Source organism: Stomoxys calcitrans, chromosome 1, assembly GCF_963082655.1.
Source record: "Stomoxys calcitrans chromosome 1, idStoCalc2.1, whole genome shotgun sequence".
Classification (NCBI taxonomy): domain Eukaryota; kingdom Metazoa; phylum Arthropoda; class Insecta; order Diptera; family Muscidae; genus Stomoxys; species Stomoxys calcitrans.
In genome coordinates this window covers 38,223,255-38,250,352 of record NC_081552.1, presented here as the reverse complement: position 1 = coordinate 38,250,352, position 27,098 = coordinate 38,223,255, and the positions used below count along the sequence as shown (strand labels likewise).

Genomic DNA, 27,098 nt, shown 5'->3' with positions numbered 1-27,098 from the left:
TCATTATCCCTTGTTTCCCTATAAAGAGATACCGACAAAGAACTTGACTAATGCAATCAATGGTAGTAGGGTTATTCAATTCTCATCCCATCCGGCTTCTCTCGTGACCTTCAACATACTAGTCTAATATGGACTGAATCGATCAATAGCTTGATGCAGCTCCCATATAAACCTATCTCACGATTTTGCTTCTTGAGCCCCTACAAGGCGCAATTCTTATCCGAATGAACTGTAATATTACACAATGACTTCTACAATGTTCAGCATTCATTTATGGACCATAAGTCGGACTGCAACTTATTTGGTATATATATGTTTGCTTATATAATTCCTGTTATTCATTTTTATTTTGCTTTCACTTAAACCCCACTCTGCCCCATTAAATGTCTTACTCTGTTCCAAACTTGGCATCACTTTTTCCTTTCATCAACAAGAGATATCAAAACAAACCATAAACAAAGTGAGAGAGAGCATTTTGCACATTGCAAAATGTCAAACAATTCTAAGCTCTCCGTATCAGTCTCAAATGTGTGTGTATGTATCTGCAATTTATCCAGTTGGAAAACGTAACATGAGAGTGAGAGAGCAGTTGACAGTTTACCCTAGTACAAAGTACAACAAACAAATAAATCAACCAACTGGACAAAATGGCATGCGCCAGAATTGAGAGCAAGAAAGACATTTGCAATTCAACGCCAAATGGGTATGGGAAAACAACCCCAAAAAACAGTTGAAGAAGAACATTCGTAGCGTAATGAAGCGAAATTGACAGTTTTATAATGGTAGAGACAATAAACGATTTTATTTCTCAGTTGCACAGTGATAACCAACGGGAAACTACCGGATAACGGGAAAAAGCATTAAATGTCTGACTGAGTGTTTTGTTTTGCATCCAATAAGAAAAGAAGTGTGAGTGAATGTATGTGCTGTGATTGAAAAACAAAAAGAACACAGACAGCCAGCCAAATAAAGCATAAATAACAGAAGCTCTCCACCGCTTCATTTTATCTCTTTTTTAGCAGCAAAACTGCAAGTTTCCTAACGTTAGCTTAAGGGACTCCCTACATGAACGCTGTAGGGATTTTTGTGGCACGCATTGCAAAGTACAAGTCGTTGAGCTCGTGCGGTCGGTCTGTTCGTAGGAAAACGCGTCTGTCAGTTCGTGTGTGTTTGCCAAAACTCTGCCGCTACTTTTCGGTTTAAAACAAATGTCGCGAGTGGGCCATAAATCAGTCTGCCAATAACAATGCCAAAGTGAATTACAGGAATTTGTGTTTAAATTCTTGGTATCTCTCGAAAAAGAAAGAATACCCTTGAAATACAATACAAAAGTGAATAAGCAAAGAAAAGCCATAGAGCAAGTTTACCCCTATAACTACAACATTTCGATTTAAATATTTAGGATTATTGCAAAAGAAATTTATTTAAACATAAGCCTTCATTTGGTCAAGAATGATTTGCAATCGTTTTCTTCAATACAACACTAAGCACTAAGGAATAAAACAAACAATAACAAACGAAATGTTTGTTTTGAAAGGTGGTTGCCACATGCAATGTTGTGAATGAAAAGGGAATTCTAGCAAAATAAAAGTGTGTGTGTGTGTATGTGCAATAGTTTGACTAAAGGAAAAACAAGTGTTTTGTAGCTAAAAAAAAAAATAAATATTCCAAAGTGCATAAATACAAGCCAAAGAAAATCTTATTAATAATGTTATTAAAGTACCTACCTAAACTCGTAAATGTTCATATGTTCTAAGGCTCTCTCACTCACTCTCTCTCTAGCACGCCAGCTCTTTTACTCTCACTGGTGTAAAGTGTTTTAACTAAAAAATGTAACAATAACAAAACGAAATACATAATGCAAAAGATTTAGAAGGTTATTAAGGAGAAGAAAAATTTTCAAGAGCCATTAATAACAACAAAAACAAGGAGAAAAATCCTATAAGAATTTATTATAAAGCATTTAATAGTGTTTACAATTCCCTTCAGTTTTGTGGTTGCTCTTCATTCAATTTCGTGAGCTCATACACACAACATTCGAAAGGCAAGCCAGCATAGGCCATTTGTTTTGTGCTCACATTGTTTGTGTACATGTGCTGATACGCTGTTCGCGGTAAACGTTGACGTTGACGTCAACGACGCCTTTATTGTCTTCATCAATAATATGGCTATGCTAGCGTCATCAAGGAACTACAACTTCTAAGCCTCTGCTGCTGCTGTTGTTAATGCTACATACAACGTGCAAAGTGAGTATGAATTAAAATAAAAATCTCCAAAAAGAATAACAGCAAAAACAAAGAAAATTCTATCATTGAAAAAGAAATTAGAAAACCGTAGCCCCAAAACAAAACAAAGTAATAAGCAGAGGCTAAATATTCTCTCAAGCACAAGCACCCATACACTCTAGCAAAAAGAGCTTCATTGCTCGCAAAAAAGATATACAACAAAATCGCAATGTGACAGACACCAGGGCTGGGAATATCTTATTGCCTATTACGTTTTGACAATAAAATGTAAATGAGTTCTACTATTTCATACGAAAACAATGTAATTTATTTGTTATTTCCTTTTTAGCTTTCATAAAATATGAATTTCCACTCACTTATGTGTCATCATAGCAACGTAATCCCATCTTTGTTGAGAAAACAGAAATGTTGACAAGTGTTTTATGAATTACCAATTTGAGTCGATCACAAATATGTATGAAAATGTCACAATTTTGGGTATTACTTATCTGATATGCTATTGAATATTCGATTGTAGATGAAGGACCAATAGCAATTTTCATTAAATATTTGTTTTGTGGCATATTAAAACAATTCTGAATAAAATTAACATATTTAGTTTTTCTTCCCAAGAAAGTATATTTTTTTTAAGAAACCCTAAGCTAAACATTTTTTGTTTCGAACTTTCTCAGTGGTAATATAGTTCCAAATTTTCTACTTTCGGATTATTGCAACCGGTAAAATTCAAAGGCAAAAAAGCTTCCATGCTTTCTCCTCTTCCAAAAATAACAATGATTAAAGGCCTTCTGTAGAGGGATAATACATAACCCACTGAGACCTGATTCTTATCACATATCCGCTTTTTAAGAACTTGCTTATATAAATTATTTAAAGCATTTATTAAAGTGGTATTTACAACATGTAAAGGGTGATTTTTTTGAGGTTAGGATTTTCATGCATTAGTATTTGACAGATCACGTGGGATTTCAGACATGGTGTCAAAGAGAAAGATGCTCATAATGCTTTGACATTTCATCATGAATAGACTTACTAACGAGCAACGCTTGCAAATCATTGAATTTTATTACCAAAATCAGTGTTCGGTTCGAAATGTGTTCATTCACCGTAACGTTGCGTCCAACAGCATCTTTGAAAAAATACGGTCCAATGATTCCACCAGCGTACAAACCACACCAAACAGTGCATTTTTCGGGATGCATGGGCAGTTCTTGAACGGCTTCTGGTTGCTCTTCACTCCAAATGCGTCAATTTTGCTTATTTACGTAGCCATTCAACCAGAAATGAGCCTCATCGCTGAACGGTGAATGAACACATTTCGAACCGAACACTGATTTTGGTAATAAAATTCAATGATTTGCAAGCGTTGCTCGTTAGTAAGTCTATTCATGATGAAATGTCAAAGCATACTGAGCATCTTTCTCTTTGACACCATGTCTGAAATCCCACGTGATCTGTCAAATACTAATGCATGAAAATCCTAACCTCAAAAAAATCACCCTTTAAAAGCATGATAAATTCGTCCGGGCCGATACTTGGGAACCCTCCATTATGGATTCTGTCAAACGTTTACACAAAAAGCACTTATTTGAAGGGCATAGTACCTCACAAATGTTGCCAGCATTAGGAGCGGAAAACCACTGCCGAAAATTTTTTCTGATGGTCTCGCCAGGATTTGAACCCAGGTGTTCAGCGTCATAGGCGGACATGCTAACCCCTGCGCTACGGTGGCCTTTCTAGTGCAAAATACCTAGTTTTTGCTGAACCAAACAAAAATTAAATTTTCTAGCTATAGAAGGCTAAAATGAAGATCAACTTATTTAAAAACAAGTAAAAGCGTGTTAAGTTCGGCCGGGCCGAATCTTATATACCCTCCACCATGGATCGTATTTGTCGAGTTATTTTCCCGATGTCTCTTCTTAGGCAAACAAAGGAAAGGAAAGGATAAAAGAAAATAATTGCTATGCTATTGGATCTGCATCAAGTTATGGTCCGATTCGGACCATAATGGAATGAATGTGGGACACCATAGTAGAAGTCATTGTGTAAAATTTCAACCAAATCGGATAAGAATTACGTCCTTTAGGGGTTAAAAAAGTAAAATAGGGAGATCGTTTTATAGGGGAGCTGTATTAGGATATAGTCCAATTCAGACCATATTTGACACGTATGTTGAAGGTCATGGGAGAAGCCGTTGTACAAAATTTCACCCAAATCAGATAATAATTGCGCACTTTGGAGGCTCAAAAAGTCAACATCTCAGATCGGTTTATATAGCAGCTATATCAGGCAATATTTCAGCCAAATCGGATAGGATTTGCGCCCTCTAAGGGCTCAAGGTATCAAGACCCCAGATCGGTTTTTATGACAGCTATATCACGTTAAGCACCGATTTCACACAAATTTGGCACAGTTGTTGGAAAAAATAACGAAACACCTCATGCAAAATTTCAGCCAAATCAGATAAGATTTGCGTCCTCTAGTGGCTCAAAAAATTCACGATAGGTTTATATGGCAGCTATATCAGGTTATGGATCGATTTGAACCATTCTTAACACAGTTGTTGGAAGTCATAACAAAACATGTCAGGCAAAATTTCAGCCAAATCGGATAGGAATTGCGCCCACTAGAGGTTCAGGGTATCAAGACCAGATCGGTTTTTATGACAGCTATATCAGGTTAGGCACCGATTTCACCATGGCACAGTTGTTGAAAATCATAACAAAACACCTCATGCAAAATTTCAGTCAAAACGGATAAAAATTGCGCGCTGTAGTGGCTCGAGAAGTCAAGATCCAAGATTGGTTATATGACAGCTATATCCAAACATGGACCGATATAGCCCATTTACAATCCCAACCGACCTACACCTGTAAAACGTATTTGTGCAAAATTTTAAGTGGCTAGTTTTACTTCTTCGAAAGTTTGCGTGCTTTCGACAGACAGACGGATGGACGGATTAATCGAATTTTTGTGTAAAAAAGTCGAGATCGACTTTTAACGATTAAAAGTCGAATAATAATGGATTTTGAAGTCGAATAGTGGAAAAGAAAACCGCACGGAGAAAAAAATTGGATTGTATATTTTTATTGCCCCCGTAAAGACTGGACTCCATATTTGAAATGTTCAGTTCCAAAAATTCGTATTTGATGTCGGATTTTGTTGAAAATTTAAAATTAATCATCCAATTTCATATTTTGATAGAGATACCATACAGATCGATCTCTAGTTTAAATATCTTAAGTTTATAAAATGTGAATATGGGCCATATTGGTTCAACATTAAGTGTCGGTCCCATACTAACGTACCCACAATTTTTGGTACTTTTGCTGTGAAACCCACATTTTCGTCCCAATTTGTCTAAAATTTGACCAGCGATATTTTCCCGGCATGGCAAAAGTATATTTCAATCCGTGGATGAATCGAACAATATTTTATAGTTGCTCTTATATAAGGGCTCATTTCACAAGTAGAGATTTTTGCACTGAATTTAGCGAAGTCTAGATGGAATTGAGAATAGATAGACTCCGATTGGGTGGAGGCAGTTTGTTTTCATTTTTAATAGTGACGACAACTATAACATTTCGAAAATTCTAAAATTTTGAAAAATGGTCTTTAATAATGCCGGATACATAAAATCGGATGGAATACGAAACAATTTTGTGTTTTTTTTCCAATGTTTTTCGACACCTGAAGAAGCGTTTGATGCGTTCAGAATGCATGTTGTAGAAATACCTCAATTACAGTGGCAAAAGTGCTACGACAATTGGTACAAACGCTGGCAAAAGTGTAAAGATCTTAATGTGGAATATTTAGAAAAATAATAAAGTGATTTTCGATGGTTAATATTTGTTTTTGTGTTCTCTAATCCTGAAATATAAAATGCAACCCTCGTAGTAGAGATCTAAGTTCTAAGTATATTGTCGAAGGTACAGCCATAAAGCGAAGTAGCCAAGTGAATTATGAATACTTATGATGGTTGTTGGAAGTTAAAAGTCGAACAACTATGGTGATTTACACGAAATTTCAACCAAATCCAACCAAATTTTTGCGGCTGCCAGCGGCACAAGATGTCATCTCGGGAGATGGGTTAATATGAGAGCTTTATCAGACCATACACCGATATGTACCATACTTGTCACGATTGTTAGATATCGTAACGAAATACTACATACAAAATTTCAGCTCAATCGGATAAAGGTTAGATTATACAGTCGAAACCGCATAACTGCATTACGCTTTAGTGAAAAATTCCACTTAAGTGAAACTTGATGAACAAACCCGTAATTTTTCGTGTTATTTAAAGCAATTGCATTCGCCTAGGTAAAAATCGCTTAACTCAATAGGTTTTTAGACCCCAAATTCTATTTTTATAGGAAACTGATGTCGTGTAAGTGAAAAATTTATTTCTTCGGAAATTATCTGCAATTAGAAAAAAAGTAAAAACATATTTTGATTTTTCGCTAATGAGTGTCTTTGACTTTTAAACAGTTCTCCTGAGCATTACTCTTTTTCAACTAAAGTTTTTTCATACATAATTAGTATGTTGACATAAAAAATCGCCTTTACTTGTATCGCTTAACTGGAAGTTAATTTTCCCTGTCCCTCAAATGTCAAACAACAACACACAACAAAGACAACAGTATTGAAGCAGAGTTGTTTCGGCCCATTTCGTGAGCATTTAATTACATCTGCAGTTAAAATTGTGTGAAATTTATCCCGATGCAGCGACATTTCACTACTATTTTGCTCATCACATGTACGGAATGGGTGCACATATCTTCGTCACCATTTTTTATTGTGCGTTTTGACTATTGTTCGTGTCAATATTTGTGCATTCTAGCTGCACAAATATTGCACCTTGCATAAAATCAATCTGGTGGCAACTCCCAACTCTGAAAATGCAGACACAAAAAAAAAAAAATCGAATAAGAACAAAACAAAAAAATAAAAACAAATTGTATACATTATCTACACACACTTGTTCGATGGCGTCAAACATCTATTATGCAGCCATTCATATACATATACTCATATGTCTGGCTTTCGTCTGTTTGTCTGTCCACTGTTGTTGATGATTGTTCGTAAGCTCACCATTGTTATGGTCGCAGATATGCGTCTGGCGGTCGGTCGATGCCTCGATCCCTTGTAATTGTAGTGCAACAGCAATGAAATTCTACTCTTGATGACATACGTTTTGTAAGCAGCAGTCAGCAGTAGCCAAACGTCATTAGACATTACTTTGTAGTAGTTGTTTGGCAGTAATGGCAACGTAAATTGTTTACACAAGTTTGTTTGATTACGACATAATGTTGACGCTGTTATTATGGAAAGACGTGCGTAGAGCACGCTTTGAGAGGGAGCATGAAAAAAGAAAGGAAAAATTTCCTTGACGTAGACAATGAGTAACTGGTGCAAGAAAACAGCTGATCAGAGTAAAATGGCAGACTTGTAGACTGTGGTAGGTATTTAGATTTTAACAAAAAGAAAAGAAGAAACAGTAGGAATTTTGAGTTGAAATTTTGGGATAACAACAATTTTTGTATTTAAATGTTTTCAAAATTCACCTTTCTCATAGAAGTTATTTGAGTAAAGATTTTAAAGAAAAATTTAATCTATTTAGTGTAACATTCTTATGAACAGAAGACATTATAGGATTTTTTGTGACAAAAAGCCCAATTTTGCTACAAAAACTTTTGTTATAATATTTAATGTTGTAAAAATGTTATCCTGTGGCATAAGTATAATTTGAAGAAAAAAGTTTGATAATCCTTTTAGTTTGAGTTGCTATAAAAATTATAGCAAGTACCAAAACTTGGAAAAAATCCTTATTTTATCAATTATTTCTGCCTTTTAAAAGCGCCTCATTCATTATTAGAGCATTACTAAATCAAATATTTACAGAGAATAATAAGATTTATTTAGTCCATTGTTAAAAATTTTGAATATGAATCATAAGAAACACAAAGATATTGAAAATCCTTTTAGTTTGAGCTGCTATACACATTATAGCAAGTATCAAAACTTGGAAAATTCTTGATTTCAACAATTTTTATCTGATAGGTATGTGAATTAAACATGTTTTAACAACAATTTCTATAAAGAATATAAAATTTATTTAATTTCCTTTATCAGAAATTATTGAAAGTTAGTCGTTCAAAAATTCCTCGTATGGTATTTCAATCATAATGGTATTTCAATAACTCACTGGTTCAAGTTTCAGCGAAATCGGGTAATAAATGCAACTTAATGGGCTTCAGACCCCACATCGGCAGATTGGTCTATTTAGAAGCTATATCTAAATAATGTCCGATCCGAACCATATTTGGATGGGAAAAATACATTTTTCACATTTCAGCGAAATCTTGTAAATGCAGCTTTTATGGGCTTCAGATCCCCAAATCGGTAGATCGGTCTATATGGCAGCTATATCCAAATATGGTCCGATGCAAACCATATTTGAGTTGGATGCCGGGAGGCTAAAAACAACTTACTGTTTCAAGTTTCAAAGAAATCGGGTAATAAATGCAGCTTTTATGGATTTTAGACGCTTAATCGGCAGATCGGTCTATATAGCAGCTATATCCAAATATGGTCCGATTTAGCCCGCTCAAGAACTTAACCAGCATGCAGCAAAAAGACGTATCTGAACCAAATTTCAGCTCAATATCTCAATTTTTGAAGGCTGTAGGGTGATTACAACTGACGGACGGACAGAAGAACAGCTTGTACTAAAGTATGAAATTTAAAAAAATTTTTAAGCAATATAAAGTTAAAATATTTGTAAAGAATATTACAACTATTTAATTTTCATGCTTTTGTATGTAGCTTTTGGCTTTAGCTTAAGAGGGAGGATATTAATTAAGATTTGTGAAAAAACCTTCTTTGTTCTTAGAAATCATCGTAGTCGGGTTTCTAGCATAAATATAGCCAATTTCAAGAGGTTATAGGAGGTAATTTTAAGCAATGATAAGGTAATTTCAAAGAAAACTATGTTTTTGCTATAAGACCTTTTGTTTTAATTTTTAAAGATTAAAAATTAAGATCACATGGTTTATTGACACTAGAATCTGAAGCAAAACTTTTAAAAATCCTCTTAGTTTAGGTTGCTATAAAAATTATAGCAAGTATCAAAACCATGCTAATTCTTTATTTTGACAATTATTTCTGGCAGGTATGAGATTTAAACATAATTTAAGCAATTAAATTTTTATATCATAATATGATTTATTCAATTTTCCTTATTTAATGAGAATTTTCGGGTTAAAGTTTAAAGGTAGAAATTGCAGAATTAGTTGAATTATGCCTTTAGAACAATTTTTGACAGAAAATATTTTTTTTATTTTTGCTGTTGGATTAAGCAGCTTAGACCAATGTGTTTTTATTTCTTACTTCTATTTCAAATAGAAAAGCAAAACTAAAAAATTCTTTAAAGAGTATCAGCAATTGTGGTGTGTTAAATGTATTGGGGCTGGCTGCAATATTCGAGATTTGGGCCTTTCTCAAGGACCTCATCAGCTTGCCATGCAACCAAAAGATTACCTGCTTCCACTTACTCATTAAATAGTGAGCAGTGCATTGGTAGAAACATGCCTTTCGAATGAAACGTTGGGTCTTGTTATTCAATCCAACAACAAAAAGAAATAATTTTTATGATTGAACTAATGAAGCTCAAAAACGGGTAAATATTTGTATACCCTCCACCATAGGATGGGGGCATACTAATTTCGTCATTCTATTTGCAACTCATCGAAATATTCGACTAAGATCCCATAAGGTATATATTGGGTTGCCCAAAAAGTAATTGCGGATTTTTCATATAGTCGGCGTTGACAAATTTTTTCCACGGCTTGTGACTCTGTAATTGCATTCTTTCTTCTATCAGTTATCAGCTGTTACGTTTAGCTTGCTTTAGAAAAAAGTGTAAAAAAAGTATATTTGATTAAAGTTCATTCTAAGTTTTATTAAAAATGCATTTACTTTCTTTTAAAAAATCCGCAAATACTTTTTGGGCAACCCAATATATACCTGGTCGTCATGAAATTTTAAGTCGATCTTACCCGTCTGTCTGTCGAAAGCACTCTAACTTTCGAAGGAGTAAAGCTAGCCGCTTGAAAATTTGCACAAATACTTCTTATTAATGAAGGTCGGTTGTGATTGTAAATGGGCTATATCGGTCCATGTTTTTACATAAATGCCATATAAACCGAGCATGGATCTTGATTTTGTTGAGCCACTAGAGGGCACAATTCTTATCCGATTAAGCTGAAATGCACATTGCATGAGGTGTTTTATTATGACTTCCATTATGACTGAGTATGGTTGAAATCGGTTAATAACCTGATATAGCTGTCATATAAACCTATTTGGGGTCTTGACTTCTTGAGCGTCTAGAGGGCGCAATTCCTCTCCGATTTGGCTGAAATTTTGCACGGCGTCTTATGTTACGATTTTCAACAACTGTGCTTAGTATGGTCCAAAGAGGTTTATAACCTGATATAGCTGCCATTTAAAACGATCTGGGATCTTGACTTCTTGAGCCTCCAGGGCGCGTATTTATTATCCGATTTGGCTGAAATTTTATACAACGGCTTCTCCCATAACCTTCAACGTACATTTCAAATAGGGTCCTAATAGGTCTATAGCCTGATACAGCTCCCATATAAACCGATCTCAATATTTTACATCTGAATTATTTATGCCGAAAATTTGCGCAATGACTTCTACTATGGTCTCCAACAATTATAGGTCGAATCGGACCATAACTTGATATAGCTCCAATATTGTCGCATTTCTTTTCTTTTATCCTTTGTTTACCTAAAAAGAGATATTGGAAAAAGAACTCGATATATGCGATCCATGTTGGAGGGTATATAAGATTCGGCCTGGCCGAACTTTCTTCTTTTATTCTTGCAAAATTGATATAAGGCGATTTTCGCCGAAAAATTTGCATCAACTAATTCTTCATAGGAGATTTTAAACGAAATTAAGAAAAAAAATGCAAATTTAACAGAAAATAGTTTGCTGTAACTTTTCTCGCTTTAAATATAAACTCCTGCGATTGATTTATAGTATAATTTGAAGAAAAATTATTAAAAATCCTTTGAGTTTGAGTTGCTATAAATATTATAGCAAGAACCAAAACCTTACAAATTTCCTTACTTTAACAATTATTTCCAAAAGTCATGGGATTTGAGCCATATCTAAGCAATAGAAAGTTAAACTATTTACAAAGAATAAAAAGATTTATTTTAGTTTTTTTTTGATTCGTAAGAAATTTACCATTGACAATTTTGACTAGAAAAGTTTATGCTTTAATTACTATGGTTTCAAAAATGAACTTCTGTTATTGACTATTAATATAATTTGAACAAACAATTTTGAAAATCCCTTTAGTTTGAGTTGCTATAAAAATTATAGCAAGTTCCAAAACTTGATAAATATTTTATTTTAACAGTTATTTCTGGAGTGTATGAGCCTGGTATATTTTTTAAACTATAAAAATAAAAAAATATATATGAGGCATACTAACATTTATTAAATTTTTCATTTTTTGTAAGAAATCTTAAGTGCTTAAAAAATTTGCTAAATTATTTTCATTTTGTTTTTGTTCTTGGCTAAAATAGTTATATTACAATAAATTTTAGCATATACAAGTTAAAGGGTAATCTCAATCCCATGACAGCCGGTTGTACGTACCACATTGATCCGAAGAAGTTCTTCATACAACAACAAAAAATGATAATCTGATCAAACGTGCAAATTTTGTACACACAACATTTAAAATATTTGTTTAATTTTTCTGTTCGCTTTTTTAAAAATGTTTAACAAAATTTTAAAAAATTTTGTGGTTTTTAGAAACACATTTCAAAATTTTTTAAATTTTTTGTTTTCTTAGTTGAGGCTTTTGACCTTTTAGGGTGGTACTATATTTGCTTTTAGCGATATTTTTATACCCTCCACCATAAGATGGGGGGTATACTAATTTCGTCATTCTGTTTGTAACTACTCGAAATATTCGTCTGAGACCCCATAAAGTATATATATTCTTGATCGTCGCGACATTTTATGTCGATCTAGCCATGTCCGTCCGTCTGTCCGTCCGTCTGTCTGTCGAAAGCACGCTAACTTCCGAAGGAGTAAAGCTAGCCGCTTGAAATTTTGCACAAATACTTCTTATTAGTGTAGGTCAGTTGGTATTGTAAATGGGCCATATCGGTCCATGTTTTGATATAGCTGCCATATAAACCGATCTTGGGTCTTGACTTTTTGAGCCTCTAGCGTGCGCTATTCTTATCCGATCAGAATGAAATTTTGCACGACGTGTTTTGTTATGATATGCAACAACTGTGCCAAGTATGGTTCAAATCGGTCCATAACCTGATATAGCTGCCATAAAAACCGATCTTGGGTCTTGACTTCTTGAGCCTCTAGAGTGCGCAATTCTTATCCGATTGGAATGGAATTTTGCACGACGTGTTTTGTTATTATATCCAACAACTGTGCTAAGTATGGTTTAAATCGGTTCATAACCTGATATAGCTGCCATATAAACCGATCTGGGGTCTTGACTTCTTGAGCCTCTAGAGGGCGCAATTCTTATCCGATTGGAATGGAATTTCGCACGACGTGTTTCGTTATGATACCCAACAACTGTGCTAAGTATGGTTGAAATCGGTCCATAACCTGATATAGCTGTCATATAAACCGATCTTGGGTCTTGACTTCTTGACTCTCTAGAGGGCTCAATTCTTATCCGATTGGAATGGAATTTCGCACGACGTGTTTCGTTATGATACCCAACAACTGTGCCAAGTATGGTGGAAATCGGTCCATAACCTGATATAGCTGTCATATAAACAGATCTGGGGATTTGACTTATTGAGCTTCTAGAGGGCGCAATTCCTATCCGATTTGGCTAAAATTATGCATGACGTATTTTATTTTTACTTTTAACAACTGTATCAAATAAGGTTCAAATCGGTTCATAACCTGATATAGCTGCCATATAAACCGATCTGGGATCTTGACTTCTTGACCCCTAGAGGTCGCAATTATTATCCGATATGCCTGAAATTTACGATGGATCCTCTCATGACCATCAACAAACGTGTTTATTATGGCCTGGATCGGTCTATAGCCTGATACAGATCCCATATAAATCTTTCTCTCGATTTTACTTCGTGAGCCCCAATGGGCGCAATTCTTATACGAATTGGCTGAAATTTTACACAGGTCTCCAACATAATTTAATTGTGGTCCGAACTGGACCATATCTTGATATCGTTTTAATAGCAAAGCAACTCTTTTCTTATATCCTTTTTTGCCTAAGAAGATATGCCGGGAAAAGAACTCGCCAAATGCGATCCATGGTGGAGGGTATATAAGATTCGACCCGGCCGAACTTAGCACGCTTTTACTTGTTTTACGATTACTTTTTTTCGATAATAGATTTTGAAGCGAAAAAACTTAATTTAGTAGGAAATTCCGTCATTTCTTATGAAAGAGTTTTCATAAAAGTACTATGTTATCATTGAGAGTTTGGTAGGGTTTGTAACCACTAGACTTTTCATATTTTTACCAGTGCCACAATTATTAAATTTTCATAAATATCTTTTTTTTTTTTTCCTGTGCCTGCTTCATTTTAAATATAACAAATTTTCCTCTACGTTAACATTTACTTACATTAAAGAAAGGCTTTCCTGGGAAAACAGTTTGTCCTTGTTCTTCCCCCTAAAACCCCATAACGCCTGTCCCTCAGTCTGTCTGCTTGGCTGCGCTTGCATTGATGTTTGTTTGTTGTCTGCCAAGTTATTGACGTAGACGTTGTGCAATGACGCTTACGTTGTCTTTGACACTGACTGGCTGGCTGCTGGCTGGCTGGCTGGTTAGTGAATGGTGAAAAATGGCGTTGGGGTGGCCTTACCTCCATACAAAAATTGTCTGTCTAGTCTGTTGCTGTGCGTTGTGGCGTTTTTTTTTTTTTTTTCTTTCTTTTTTTGCATTCAATGGGGTTTTTTCCACTTTGGGTATAGAAGGTTTTTCCGCACCATTTGCATGGATGTGTCTTGCATGTGCCAACAATCAGAGCACACCATCGCTTTCCATGTGCTCGCCTGCATCATCATAGCCATATAAACGAGCTAGCGAACGAATGAACATTTGTTTGCCAACCACTTTTACTGCAAAACTTAAAGAGGTCTATGCAATTGTTGCAGCATTTTATGATTGTGTATGTGTGTACTTATATCTGCTTCGTCCTTATTCTTTGCCGGTGTGTTGCATTGTTTTTTGTGCTAAAGGAATTTGAGGACAGCAGAGAGAGAGAGAGAGAGTTTCGCCGAAAGAGTTTGGGCAGAAGACAGAAGTAGCACGGCATTAGATTTTCTTTTTCAAGGTTTAGGTGAAAACATGAAATTGGTATAAAATTTTTGGGTTAAATAACCTGGGGGGAAGCCCCATCCCAAAACACAGCCTGTCGGACATGCTTACCGATTGGGACAATATGAGTATCAAACAAATAAGAGCGTGCTAAATTCGGCCGGGCCGAATCTAATATACCCTCCACAATGGATCGCATTCGTCGAGTTCTTTGCGCGGTGTTTCTTTTAAGGCAAACTAAGAATAAAGGATAAGAATTGTTATGCTCTTTATCAAGTCATAGTCCGATTGGAACCATTAATGAATTGAATGTTAAAGACTGTAGTACAAGTCATTGGGTAATATTTCAGCCCATTCGGGTAAGAATTGCGCTTTGTAGGGACCCAAGAAGCATAATCGGCAGATCGGTTTATATGGGAGCTGTATCAAGCTATAGATCGATTCAGACCATATTTGACACGTAAATTAAAGTTCATGGAAGCAGTTGTTGCACAAAATTTCAGCCAAATCTGATGAGAATTGCGCCCACTAGAGGCTCAAGAAGTTAAGATCCTAGATCGGTTTATGTGACAGCTATACCAGGTTATGTACCGATCTGAATCATTCTAAGCATAGTTGTTGGAAGTGATAACCAAACAATGCGTGCAAAATTACAACCAAATCGGATAAGAATTGCGCCCACTAAAAGCTGAAGAAGTCAAGACCCCAGATCGGGTTGTATGGCAGCTCTATCAGATTATGAACCGATTTGAACCATACATAGCACAGTTGTTGGAGATACCAAAACACCACATGGGCAATTTCAGTCAAATCGGACGAGGATTGCGCCCTCTAGAGGCTCAAGAAGTCAAGACCCACGATCGGTTTATATGGCAACTTTATCAAAACATGAACCGATTTGGCCCATTTACAATCCCAACCGACCTACACCAATAAAAATTTTTGTGCAAAATTTTCATACTTACCACAGTTATTGGAAGTCATAACAAAACACCTCATGCAAAATTTCAGCCAAATCGGATGAGAATTGCGCCCTCCAGCGGCTCAAGAAGTCAAGTTTCAAGATCGGTTTACATGGCAGCTTTACCAGGTTATGAACCGATCTGAATCATTCTAAGCATGGTTGTTAGAAGTGATAACCAAACAATGCGTGCAAAATTACAGCCAAATCGGATAAGAGTTGCGCCCACTAAAAGCGGAAGAAGTCAAGACCCCAGATCGGGTTATATGGCAGCTCTATCAGGTTATGAACCGATTTGTTGAAGATACCAAAACACCACATGGGAAATTTCAGTCAAATCGGACGAGAATTGAGCCCTCTAGAGGCTCAAGAAGTCAAGACCCAAGATCGTTTTATATGGCAACTATATCAAAACATGAACCGATTTGGCCCATTTACAATCCCAACCGACCTACAATAATAAAAAGTTTTTTTGCCCAATTTCCAGCGGCTAGCTTTGCTCCTTAGAAAGTTAGCGGGCTTTCGGCAGACAGACGGACAGACGGACCGACATGGCTAGCTCGACTTAAAATGGCATGACGATCATGAATATATATACTTTATGGGGTCTTAGACGCATATTTCGAGGTCTTGCAAACAGAATGACGAAATTAGTATACCCCCATCCTATGGTGGAGGGTATAATGAAAGGTATTTAAGAGCAGAGTACAAACTTGTTTTACAAATTTCGCCCAAAGTCTTCGAAAATTTCCACCTTCAAAGAACCCCCTAACACGATTCTTTCACCGCTTTGTGCAACATGCATATCAAATAAGAGGTATTTAAAAGTAGAGTAAGAATCTGATATAAAAATTTATTCCTTGGTATCGGAGGCGCCTCCCCACTCCCCAAAACAACCCAGTAGGGCTTATTTAACAATTGGGACAATATGGATATCAAATGAAAGGTGTTAGGAAGTTGAGTACTGAAATTGGTCCAAGGTGTTTACGGGGCCTCCCCAACCCCATAATCGGGCATGACCCCCCCCCATAATCGGGCACAACCCCATAATCGGGCATGAATGTCCAACGTCACAAAATGGGTATCAAATAAAAGGTCTACGGGAGTTTACTACGAATCTGGTATACATATTTGGGATAGGGTCCACCCACTAAATAAAGAAAGGTCTATGTCAGTAGAGTTCGAATCTAATGTTGGCATAAGAATTCAAAAATTTGGGTCAAGTTCAGCCGTCCTGCCGTTCAGCAGGACATATCTATCGCGACAATAAAGGGCTGAAATAAATTGTCTTTTGGGTCTTAGCGTCTGGGGGATCGACCCTCTCCTCCCAAACGACCGAGTAATGCAATTCATCTCCCCCTATGCTACCCAGAAAAAAAAGGAATTAAAAATAGTATATGAAGGCCGACCAGTAGAGGTCTTTGGTAGTAGAGTACTCTTTTTACCCTCAAATTGGGAGGACCTACGGATCTTTAACAAGTAAAAAGGCGTTAAGTTCGGCCGGGCCGAACATTGGATACCCACCACCTCGGATATATATGTGAACCACCTTTCCTCAAAATCCGGTCGAAAATTCATAATCGGTTTTTATGGCAGCTATATGCAAATCTTGATCGATCTAGACCAAATTGCAGAAATATGTGGAGGGGCTTAACTTAACTCTTTGTCCCAAATTTCGGTAATATCGGGCAATAAATGCGCTAAAACCGAGAGATCGGTCTATATGCAGCTATATCCAAATCCGGACCGATCTGAGCCAAATTGATGTAGGATGTCGAAGGGCCTAATACAACTCACTGTCCCAAATTTCAGCGAAATCGGATAATAAATGTGACTTTTATGGGGCTAAGACCCTAAATCGGAGGATCAGTCTATATGGCAGCTATATCCAAATCTGAACCGATCTGGGCCAAATTAACGAAGGATGTCGAAAGGCCTAACACAACTCACTCTCTCGAATTTCAACAAAATCGGATAATAAATGTGACTTTTATGGGGCTAAGACCCTAAATCGGAGGATCAGTCTATATGGCAGCTATATCCAAATCTAGATCGATCTGAGCCATATTGACGGAAGATGTCGAAGGGCGTAACACAAAGCACTGTCCCAAATTTCAGCAAGAATCGGATAATAAATGTGGCTTTTATGGGCCTAAGACCCTAAATCGGAGGATCGGTCTATAGGGCAGCTATATCCAAATCCGGACCGATCTGAGCCAAATTGATGTAGGATGTCGAAGGGCCTAACACAACTCACTGTCCCAAATTTCAGCGAAATCGGATAATAAATGTGGCTTTTATGGGCCTAAGACCCTAAATCGGAGGATCGGTCTATATGGCAGCTATATCCAAATCTGAACCTATCTGGGCCAAATTAACGAAGGATGTCGAAAGGCCTAACACAACTCACTCTCTCGAATTTCAACAAAATCGGATAATAAATGTGACTTTTATGGGGCTAAGACCCTAAATCGGAGGATCAGTCTATATGGCAGCTATATCCAAATCTAGATCGATCTGAGCCATATTGACGGAAGATGTCGAAGGGCGTAACACAAAGCACTGTCCCAAATTTCAGCAAGAATCGGATAATAAATGTGGCTTTTATGGGCCTAAGACCCTAAATCGGAGGATCGGTCTATATGGCAGCTATATCCAAATCTGAACCGATCTGGACCATATTGACGGAAAATGTCGAAGGGCCTAACGCAAAGCACTGTCCCAAATTTCAGCAGCATCGGATAATAAGTGTGGCTTTTATGGGCCTAAGACCCTAAATCGGAGGATCGGTCTATATGGCAGCTATATCCAAATCTGGACCGATCTGGACCAAATTGACGGAGGATGTCGAAGGGCCTAACACAACTCATTGTCCTAAATTTCAGCGAAATCGGATAATAAATGTGGCTTTTATGAGTTTAAGACCCTAAATCGGAGGATCGGTCTATATGGCAGCTATATCCAAATCTGAACCGATCTGGGCCATATTGACGGAAGATGTCGAAGGGCCTAACACAAAGCACTGTCCCAAATTTCAGCAGAATCGGATAATAAATGTGGCTTTTATGGGCCTAAGACCCTAAATCGGAGGATCGGTCTATATGGCAGCTATATCCAAATCCGAACCGATCTGGGCCAAATTGACGACGATTGTCGAGGGGCCTAACGTAAATCAATGTTCCAAATTTCAGCAAAATCGGATAATAAATGTGACTTTTATGGGCCTAAGACCCTAAATCGGAGGATCGGTCTATAGGGCAGCTATATCCAAATCTGGACCGATCTCGGCCAAATTGACGGAGGATGTCGAAGGGCCTAACACAACTCACTGTCCTAAATTTCAGCGAAATCGGATAATAAATGTGGCTTTTATGAGTCTAAGACCCTAAATCGGCGGATCGGTCTATATGGGGGCTATATCAAGATATAGTCCGATATAGCCCATCTTCGAACTTAACCTGCTTATGGACAGAAAAAGAATCTGTGCAAAATTTTAGCTCAATATCTCTATTTTTAAAGATTGTAGCGTGATTTCAACAGACAGACGGACGGACATGGCTAGATCGTCTTAGATTTTTACGCTGATCAAGAATATATATACTTTATAGGGTCGGAAGAGGAGTAGTAGGAAGAGTGAGTAGTCTCTGTTTGACTTTGTTAGTATCATAGGAAATTCAAATTGATATATTCGGTGTTCTTTAAACTCTTGCTTGTTGAGTATTTTCAACTTTTAGTGTACATATAAAACCTTTGTACCTAATTCTCAAGTTCACAGAACACAAATTGTTTCTTTACCCTTGGCAATAGAAAAATCATGGCAATGAACTCTGCTGTTTTACAATAAATTAAAGAAAGTAGAAACAGCAGCAAAACATTGGGCAACACTTTTACTCTAATAAACTACGTGGAATGCTAAATAGGAAAAAAGGAAGCCGCTACCAATTTTTTGTCGGCTTGGTTTGCTTGTACTTTTATACAGAAGCCCAGACACATTGCATTCATTCATGGAAAGCGAAAGAAGAAGCCGCCAACGTGGCAGCATCAACTTCTGCTTCTCATGCTCATCTTGTTTAAGCTTTGGTTTCTATTAAGTGTTTTGTCGTCCCTGCCACATTTATAGCTCATTGCAAATGTCCTCGTAGTCTTTGTTGGCGTCATCATCATCATCACTGGTGTTGCTTTTTGTTTGTGATTCTTTGTCGCGTGTCATTTGTTGTTTAAATTCAGGTGTGTTGACAAATGCCTCACGGATTGTTTTCTTTTTGTTGCTGTTGTTACCTTTTGCCATAAAACTCCATCATTGACATTCTGTAAGATGTCTACACATACTTTTGGCCCCTTACCCCCAGCTAGCAATAGCTCTATCATCACAACATCAACGACCCTATGTGAGAGGGATTTGGGGCATGAACTTGTTTAGAGGTGATGAAGGGAAATTCGTATAATACATCAAAGGTTTGTGGCAGCCAGTAAGCGTAATGAAAATCGCGTCTAAGGGTTGCCAAACCAAGAAACTTACATTTACCACATCATAGTTAATTTTTTTTTTAAGGAATATGGAATGTAAAAATCTAAGTTCATAGTCCTTAATAAAAATAAAACGAAAATTTAGTTTTTTATAACCTCCACCATTGGCAAATTTTTGCCCATGAACATTCCACAAAGGAACAGGGGCTAACTTCTCGCATATCAATGAGTGCAGTCCGATTCAAGTTTTAAGCTCAATGATAAGGGGCCTCCTTTTTATAACCGAGTCCGACACCTCTTTTGGAGAGAAGTTTTACATGGCATAGTACCTCACAAATGTTGCCAGCATTAGGATCGGGAAACCACCGCTGACAATTTGTTCTGATGGTCTCGCCAGGATGCGAACCCGGGCGTTCAGCGTCATAGGCGGACATGCTAACCTCTGCGCTACGGTGGCCTCCTCCACCATAGGGTATACTAACATTGCTTTTCCGCTTTTGCTTTTGCTAAGACCCCATAAAATATATTCTAGATCTTTTTGACATTTTAAATCGATCTGGCCATGTCCGCCCGTCTGCATACAAGCTTTCGCATAAATACTTCCTATTAGTGTGGGTCGGTTGGGATTAAAATGGGCCATGGCGTGGATCTTGACTTCTTGAGGCTTGGAGGGCGCAAAACCTGATATAGTTCCCATATAAACCGATCTCCCGCCGTAGAGCAAAGTTTAGCATGTTCGCCTATGACGTTGAAAGCCTGGTTTCGAATCCTGGCGAGAACATCCGAAAAAAAATTTTGTAAGCGGCGGTTATCCCTTCCTATTGCTGGCGACATACGTGAGGTAATGTACCATTTGGTATAGCAGCCATATAAAAGCTTCTCCCCAAAGAGGTGTTGCACTGCGGAACGCCGTTCGGACTCGGCTATAAAAACGAAGCCTTTTTTTAGTGAACTTAAACTTAAATCGGTCAATACTCATTGCACTATGTGAAAAGTTTACCCATGTTCCTTAATGGAAACCGATCTCCCGATTTGCTTTCTTGAGCCTTTACTCTAGAGGGCGCAATTCTCATGCGATTTGGCATGTGTTTTGTGTTTTGCACAGTGATGTCTTCTATACCATTTATTAGTTGTACCAAGTATGGTTTGATTTGGTCTAAAATCTGATATAGCTCCCATATAAACTGATATTCCGATTTTACTTCTTGAGCCTCCATTTTTCCGATTTAGCTAAAATTTTGCACAGTGAGATCTGTGCAAAATATATGTGCCGAATATGGTCTGAATCGGTTCATAACCTGATATAACTCCCATTCATACCAATCTCTTCATTTTACTTCTTAAGTCCCTCTAGGTCGTAGTTCTTATCCGATTTGGTTGAAATTTTGAACAATGGGATCTACTCCAAGCCAAGTATGGCCTGAATCGGTTTATAACCTGACAAAGCTCCAATAGCATAGCAATTCTTATCCATTATCCTTTGTTTGCCTAAAAAGAGATATCAGACAACGAACTTGACAAATGCGATCCATTGGGCAGGCGCTTCTATTGGTTTAGGACTTCTGAAGTTCATACGAAACTAGTAAAATGTTTGACATCCGGACGGAACTTTGGAAACCCACCAGCTCACTAACCACATTTCGACAAAATACACAGAAAATTTACCATTTATAAACCCGAAGTAACTATGACGGAGGTCAAAAGCAGAGTGAAATCGGTTTAAAAACAAGCCATTTATGGGTAAAACCCCGTAAACCGAGAGATCGATGTAAATGGCAGTTACATCCAAATATGATTCGATTAGCACAATATTCTGGAATGATGCATAGGGATCTAATACAACTCACCGAACTAAATTTCAAAGCCATGTAATAAATACGCAAGTTATGGGTGAAAAGCCATAAATCGGTAAATCGGTATATATCGCAGCTATACCCAAATATGGTACGATCCCATGAACCATAGCCCTCACGGGCGATGAAGGGTCTTACACAGCTCATAGTGCGAAATTTCAGAGGAAACGGGTAATAAGTGCGGCTTCTTGGACCTTCAATGGGTAGATCAGTCTATATGCGGGCTATATCAAGGCATTGTCCGATTCAGACCATATTCAAACCGAATGACGGGGGTTCCAAGATAAAGTGTTGTGCCAAATGTCAGCGAAATCGTTAAAAAAAATTTGAATTCTATCGGTTTGTGTGTGGGAGTTATATCAAGATATTGCCCGATCTTGACCATATTCGATACGGAAATTGAGGGTCCAATGACAACTCACCAGAGATGGTGTGTATGTCAAATTTATGGGTTTTCGACTGTTAAAAAGTTGTAATATATTGGGTAGCCCAAAAAGTAATTGCGGATTTTTTAAAAGAAAGTAAATGCATTTTTAATAAAACTTAGAATGAACTTTAATCAAATATACTTTTTTTACACTTTTTTTCTAAAGCAAGCTAAAAGTAACAGCTGATAACTGACAGAAGAAAGAATGCAATTTCAGAGTCACAAGCTGTGAAAAAATTTGTCAACGCCGACTATATGAAAAATCCGCAATTACTTTTTGGGCAAACCAATATATATAGTATTTTTTACCGATCTTAAATCGGTACATCAGTCTACATATATATGGGGGTTATATTAACATTTCCCGATGTGGACCATATTCGATACAGATGTCAAAGGTTTCAAAACAAATAGGTCTACCAAATTCCTGCGAAATCAGATAATAAGTGCAACTCCTTTGGGCCTTAGACCTTAAATCGAAAAATCGGTCTTTATGGGGGCTAAATCAAGATATTGCCTGATCTTGACCATATTCGATACGGAGATCGACGGTCCGCGGTGCCAGAGAAATCGTGTAATAAATGCGGCTTCTACATGCCTTTCGGTCAATCGGTCAATATATTCGCGCTATATTGACATTGTCCGATGTGGACCATATTCGATACCGATATCAAAGGTTCCAAAACAAATAGCTTTACCAAATTCCTGCGAAATCAGATAATAAGTGCAACTTCTATGGGCCTTATACCCTAAACCAAGAGATCGGCCTTCAAGGAGGTATATCAAGACATTGTCCGATTCAGACCATATTCGAACCGGATGCTGAGGATTCCAAGAGCGGTTTAACCACGATAAGATATTCACAAATACCGCCAGTATGTATTAGTGAGGGAAATTAAAAGTCAAAAAAAATATTTTCGATGTTCTCGCCGGGATTGAAGTCATATGTTTTCTATTATGGCAGCACGTTCCAACCTATAAACCAGTGTTGCCATATTCATAAGCTCACAAAAGTTAAAACAATTGTACGATTTCTTAATTATTTTTCAATCCTGTGAAAAAACTAGTTTTTTTGTCCAAGTTTTTTAAGTGTTGATGTATGTATTAAGCGACGGAAATGTATTTCATACACGTCGCAGTTTCCGAGAGACCATCTCTGCAATTCACTGTGTGATACTTCAGTTAAATTGGGTTATGAATGCGACTTCTGCCAGGACACCCTGCTCCACCGTCGACCGAAAAAGACGAAAGAGGTAATGACATGAAGAGTTATAAGGACCTGACCTGACCTGCATACCCCCCAAAAATGACCCTAAGAACACTAATGTAAATACCGTTTTTGGGGCTCGGGACTGAGGCCCTCAAATCGGCCTTACCCATTATCAAGCGAGATGACCCTGAAACATAGACAATATGGTATTCTAATTAAAGGAAATATTGCGAAGAATACAAGCATGATGAAGAAGTCATAAAAGTCAATTTAGGACGGTGTGCAAACAATTGAATTTTTTAGCCATTTTCCGCGAAAACTGCATTTTTGCCGTACTAAGGAGTTAATAACTTGGATTTGCTTCTAACCTCCCTTGCATTCCCTCATGCTCTCTGCCATACTCGTACCATTATTTTGGTAAATAATTTCTCCTTTGCTGTAAATGAATCATGTTTTACTGTAAACAAATATTTGTTTCATTCAAACTGAAAGTGATATTAAACCATCAAAGTGTTTTTTTTTACCACCCACCATAGGATGGGGGTATACTAACTTTTTCATTCCACTTGTAATACATCGTAATATTAATCAGAGACCCAAAAAAGTATAAATATTCCTAATTGCCTGTTCATCTGTCGATAGCACGCTTATCTACGAAGGAATAAAGCTAGGCGCTTGAAATTTTGGACAAATACTTCTTATTAGTGTAGATCGGTTGGGATTATAAATGGGCCAATCGGTCAATATTTTAATATAGCTGCCATATAAAACGATCTTGGACCTTGACTTCTTGAGCCTCTAGAGGGAGCGATCCTTATCCGATTTGGCTAAAATGAGGTGTTTTGTTACGACTTCTAGCAACTGTGCCAAGTATGGTCTAAATCGTTTCATAACCTGATATAGCTGCCCTATAAACCGATATTGAATCTTGACTTCTTGAACCTCTATACGGTGCAATTCTATCCGATTTGGTTGAAATTTCATATGAAGTGTTTTGTTATAACATCCACCAACTGTGCCAAGTATGACCAAAATCGGCTCAACCTGACTTCTTAAGCCCCTAGAGAGCGTAATTCTTTTCCGATTAGGCTGAAATTTTGTATGTGGTTTGTTGTCTGCCATATAAACCAATCTCGTATCTTGACTTCTTGAGCCTCTAGAGGGCGCAATCCCATTCTGATTTGGCTGAAATTTAGCATGAGGTGTTTTGTTGTAAAATAACTTCGCTAAGAATGGTTCAATTCGGTTAATAACCTGATTTAGATGATTTCGGATCTTGACTTCGTGAGCCTGCAATTCTTAACTGATTTGCACAATGACTTCTGCAACATCCAAACCTAGTATTGTTAGAATCAGACGATATACTGATATAGCTCCAATAGCATGGCAATTTTTATCCATTATCCTTTGTCCTAGTGGGTGTGGTACTCATGGCTCCGCCTATGTCAAGATAACATGTTGTCTAAACCTCTTGTATTGTCCTTACCTTGCACTTTTTCTGCATCGCATATGTATTTTTTCAAGTTTTTGCTTAAAATTCGATAGTTAGACGATTATTTGGAAAATGTTGTATAGGAAACTAGGCTTCCCTAGCTGTCGTTTGATGCCGGTCTCGTCGCCTTACTATTTTCCGTTTTCGCACAGTGGTTTACGCAAAATTTGCTTTTCGAGTCTTTTGGGTAATTTTTTCAAGTTTTTGCCTAAAATTCGATAGTTAGACGATTATTTGGAAAATGTGGGCATATGTATGAGAAACTAGGCTTCCCTAGCTGTCGTTTGATGCCGGTCTCATCGTCTAACTATTTTCCGTTTTCCCACAGTGGTTCACGCAAAATTTGCTTTTCGAGTCTTTTGGGTAATTTTTTCAAGTTTTTGCCTAAAATTCGATAGTTAGACGATTATTTGGAAAATGTGGGCATATGTATGAGAAACTAGGCTTCCCTAGCTGTCGTTTGATGCCGGTCTCATCGCCTTACTATTTTCCATTTGTGCACAGTGGATCAATCAATTTTACAATCTTCTTTATCTTGTTAGTACACCTTGCGGTTATTGAGGGAACTAAATTTTAATGTTGGATCACCTCATTATTTTCTAGATCTTTTTTTGGTTTTTTGTGTGTTTGAAATTTAATTTTTATGAACAAATACTTTTTTTTTTTTAATTAATTAATTGCCTACAAAGTTCCTTAACAGTGTTCTGCTAATGGCAGTAACAGAGGACTGTTAAGTCAGTGGTTTGTGTCTCCACTAGTTAAATTCGGAATTTATCTTCACTCACATCTCGTAAGTAGGGTGCTTAGCAATGAAGTTAAGTCGGTAGAATGCGTTTAAGGACTAATTGTTCTTCTTTGCGCACCTTTTGTTGTAAAAGTTCCTTTCTAAAGATTAATTCTGCGTGGGTTTTTCTATCTATCGTAGATGTCCAAAGTATCACAAATAATATTTTGTATATTGTACGAATAAAGTATGGAATAAATGATCATTTGCACTTTTGTGAAAATTTTTAGCAAATTTTCCTTCGCAAAAATTTTTACTTAGGGTAACACTACCCCATCATTCATACTGTGACCACTGAAACAACCTATAGAACGAATTTTTAAAAGGCTATAATGGTAGCCACAAATGTTAGCGTTACTTTGGTTGCATGTGATGATGCAGGCAAGCGCTTGATGTGATTCACAGTGGGTACCTACTCAGTCGAACTTATTGCCTTTGACTTTGCCCTTGCCACCTATTTTGCAAAAGAGGGCAGACATAAAACTCCAAGGGCTGGATGAATGCAAGCTTGCCTGTTGGCTGGCTGGCTGGCTGATTGCTTGGATGGTGTTCACTGATGAATGATGGCATTGCGTCGTCCAACCATTTCGCACAAACACTCCCCAATGCAGTCGAAAGAGAGAAAGACGTGGCGAGGCTAGGTGAAAAAGGAAAAGTATTGTAAAGCTTTACTAATGGCAGCAGACAAACTCAATTAGACTGCAGGGAATTGAATCAAATGTGAAAAAATGGCAATGCTTTTTTCCCGCTCTGTTTTCCAATATTTCGTTTCACTCATGGTGTTGTTATAGCTGTTGTGCACTTTTCCAATATATTGGGTTGCCCAAAAAGTAATTGCGGATTTTCTAAAAGAAAGTAAATTCATTTTTAATAAAACTTGGCATGAACTTTAATCAAATATACTTTTTTTACACTTTTCTTCTAAAGCAAGCTAAAAGTAACAGCTGATAACTGACAGAAGAAAGAATGCAATTACAGAGTCACAAGCTATGAAAAAATTTGTCAACGCCGACTACATGAAAAATCCGCAATTACTTTTTGGGCAACCCAATATATGTGCTGCCTTACTGTAGCTGTCGCATTAAGAATTCTTAAATGTGATGCTGGTTTAATATATATGGCGAGTATTGACTCTGGATTTTGTGGAGTCTGCCATGTGACGTGTGTTCTGTGTTTTTTTTTTTTCTAGCAGTTTTTCCTTGGTTATTTCCCCTGTTGTCGTTTAATGAAAAAATTGAAAGTAAAAGTTTTTCAGAGGGTATATAGCCAGCCTGCTGAGC

At 37.1% G+C, this 27,098-nt stretch overlaps 1 protein-coding gene across 1 annotated transcript in view; it reads left to right on the top strand.

The window, feature by feature from the left end:
* The first annotated feature begins 720 nt into the window (after nucleotides 1-720).
* LOC106094496 (frizzled-2) overlaps nucleotides 721-27,098 on the top strand; it is an 870,788-nt gene continuing 844,410 nt past the window's right edge. Inside the window, exon 1 of the mRNA XM_059361204.1 lies at nucleotides 721-2,246. The gene's annotated coding sequence lies outside the window, so the exon portion shown is untranslated. The remainder of the gene's footprint in view (nucleotides 2,247-27,098) is intronic.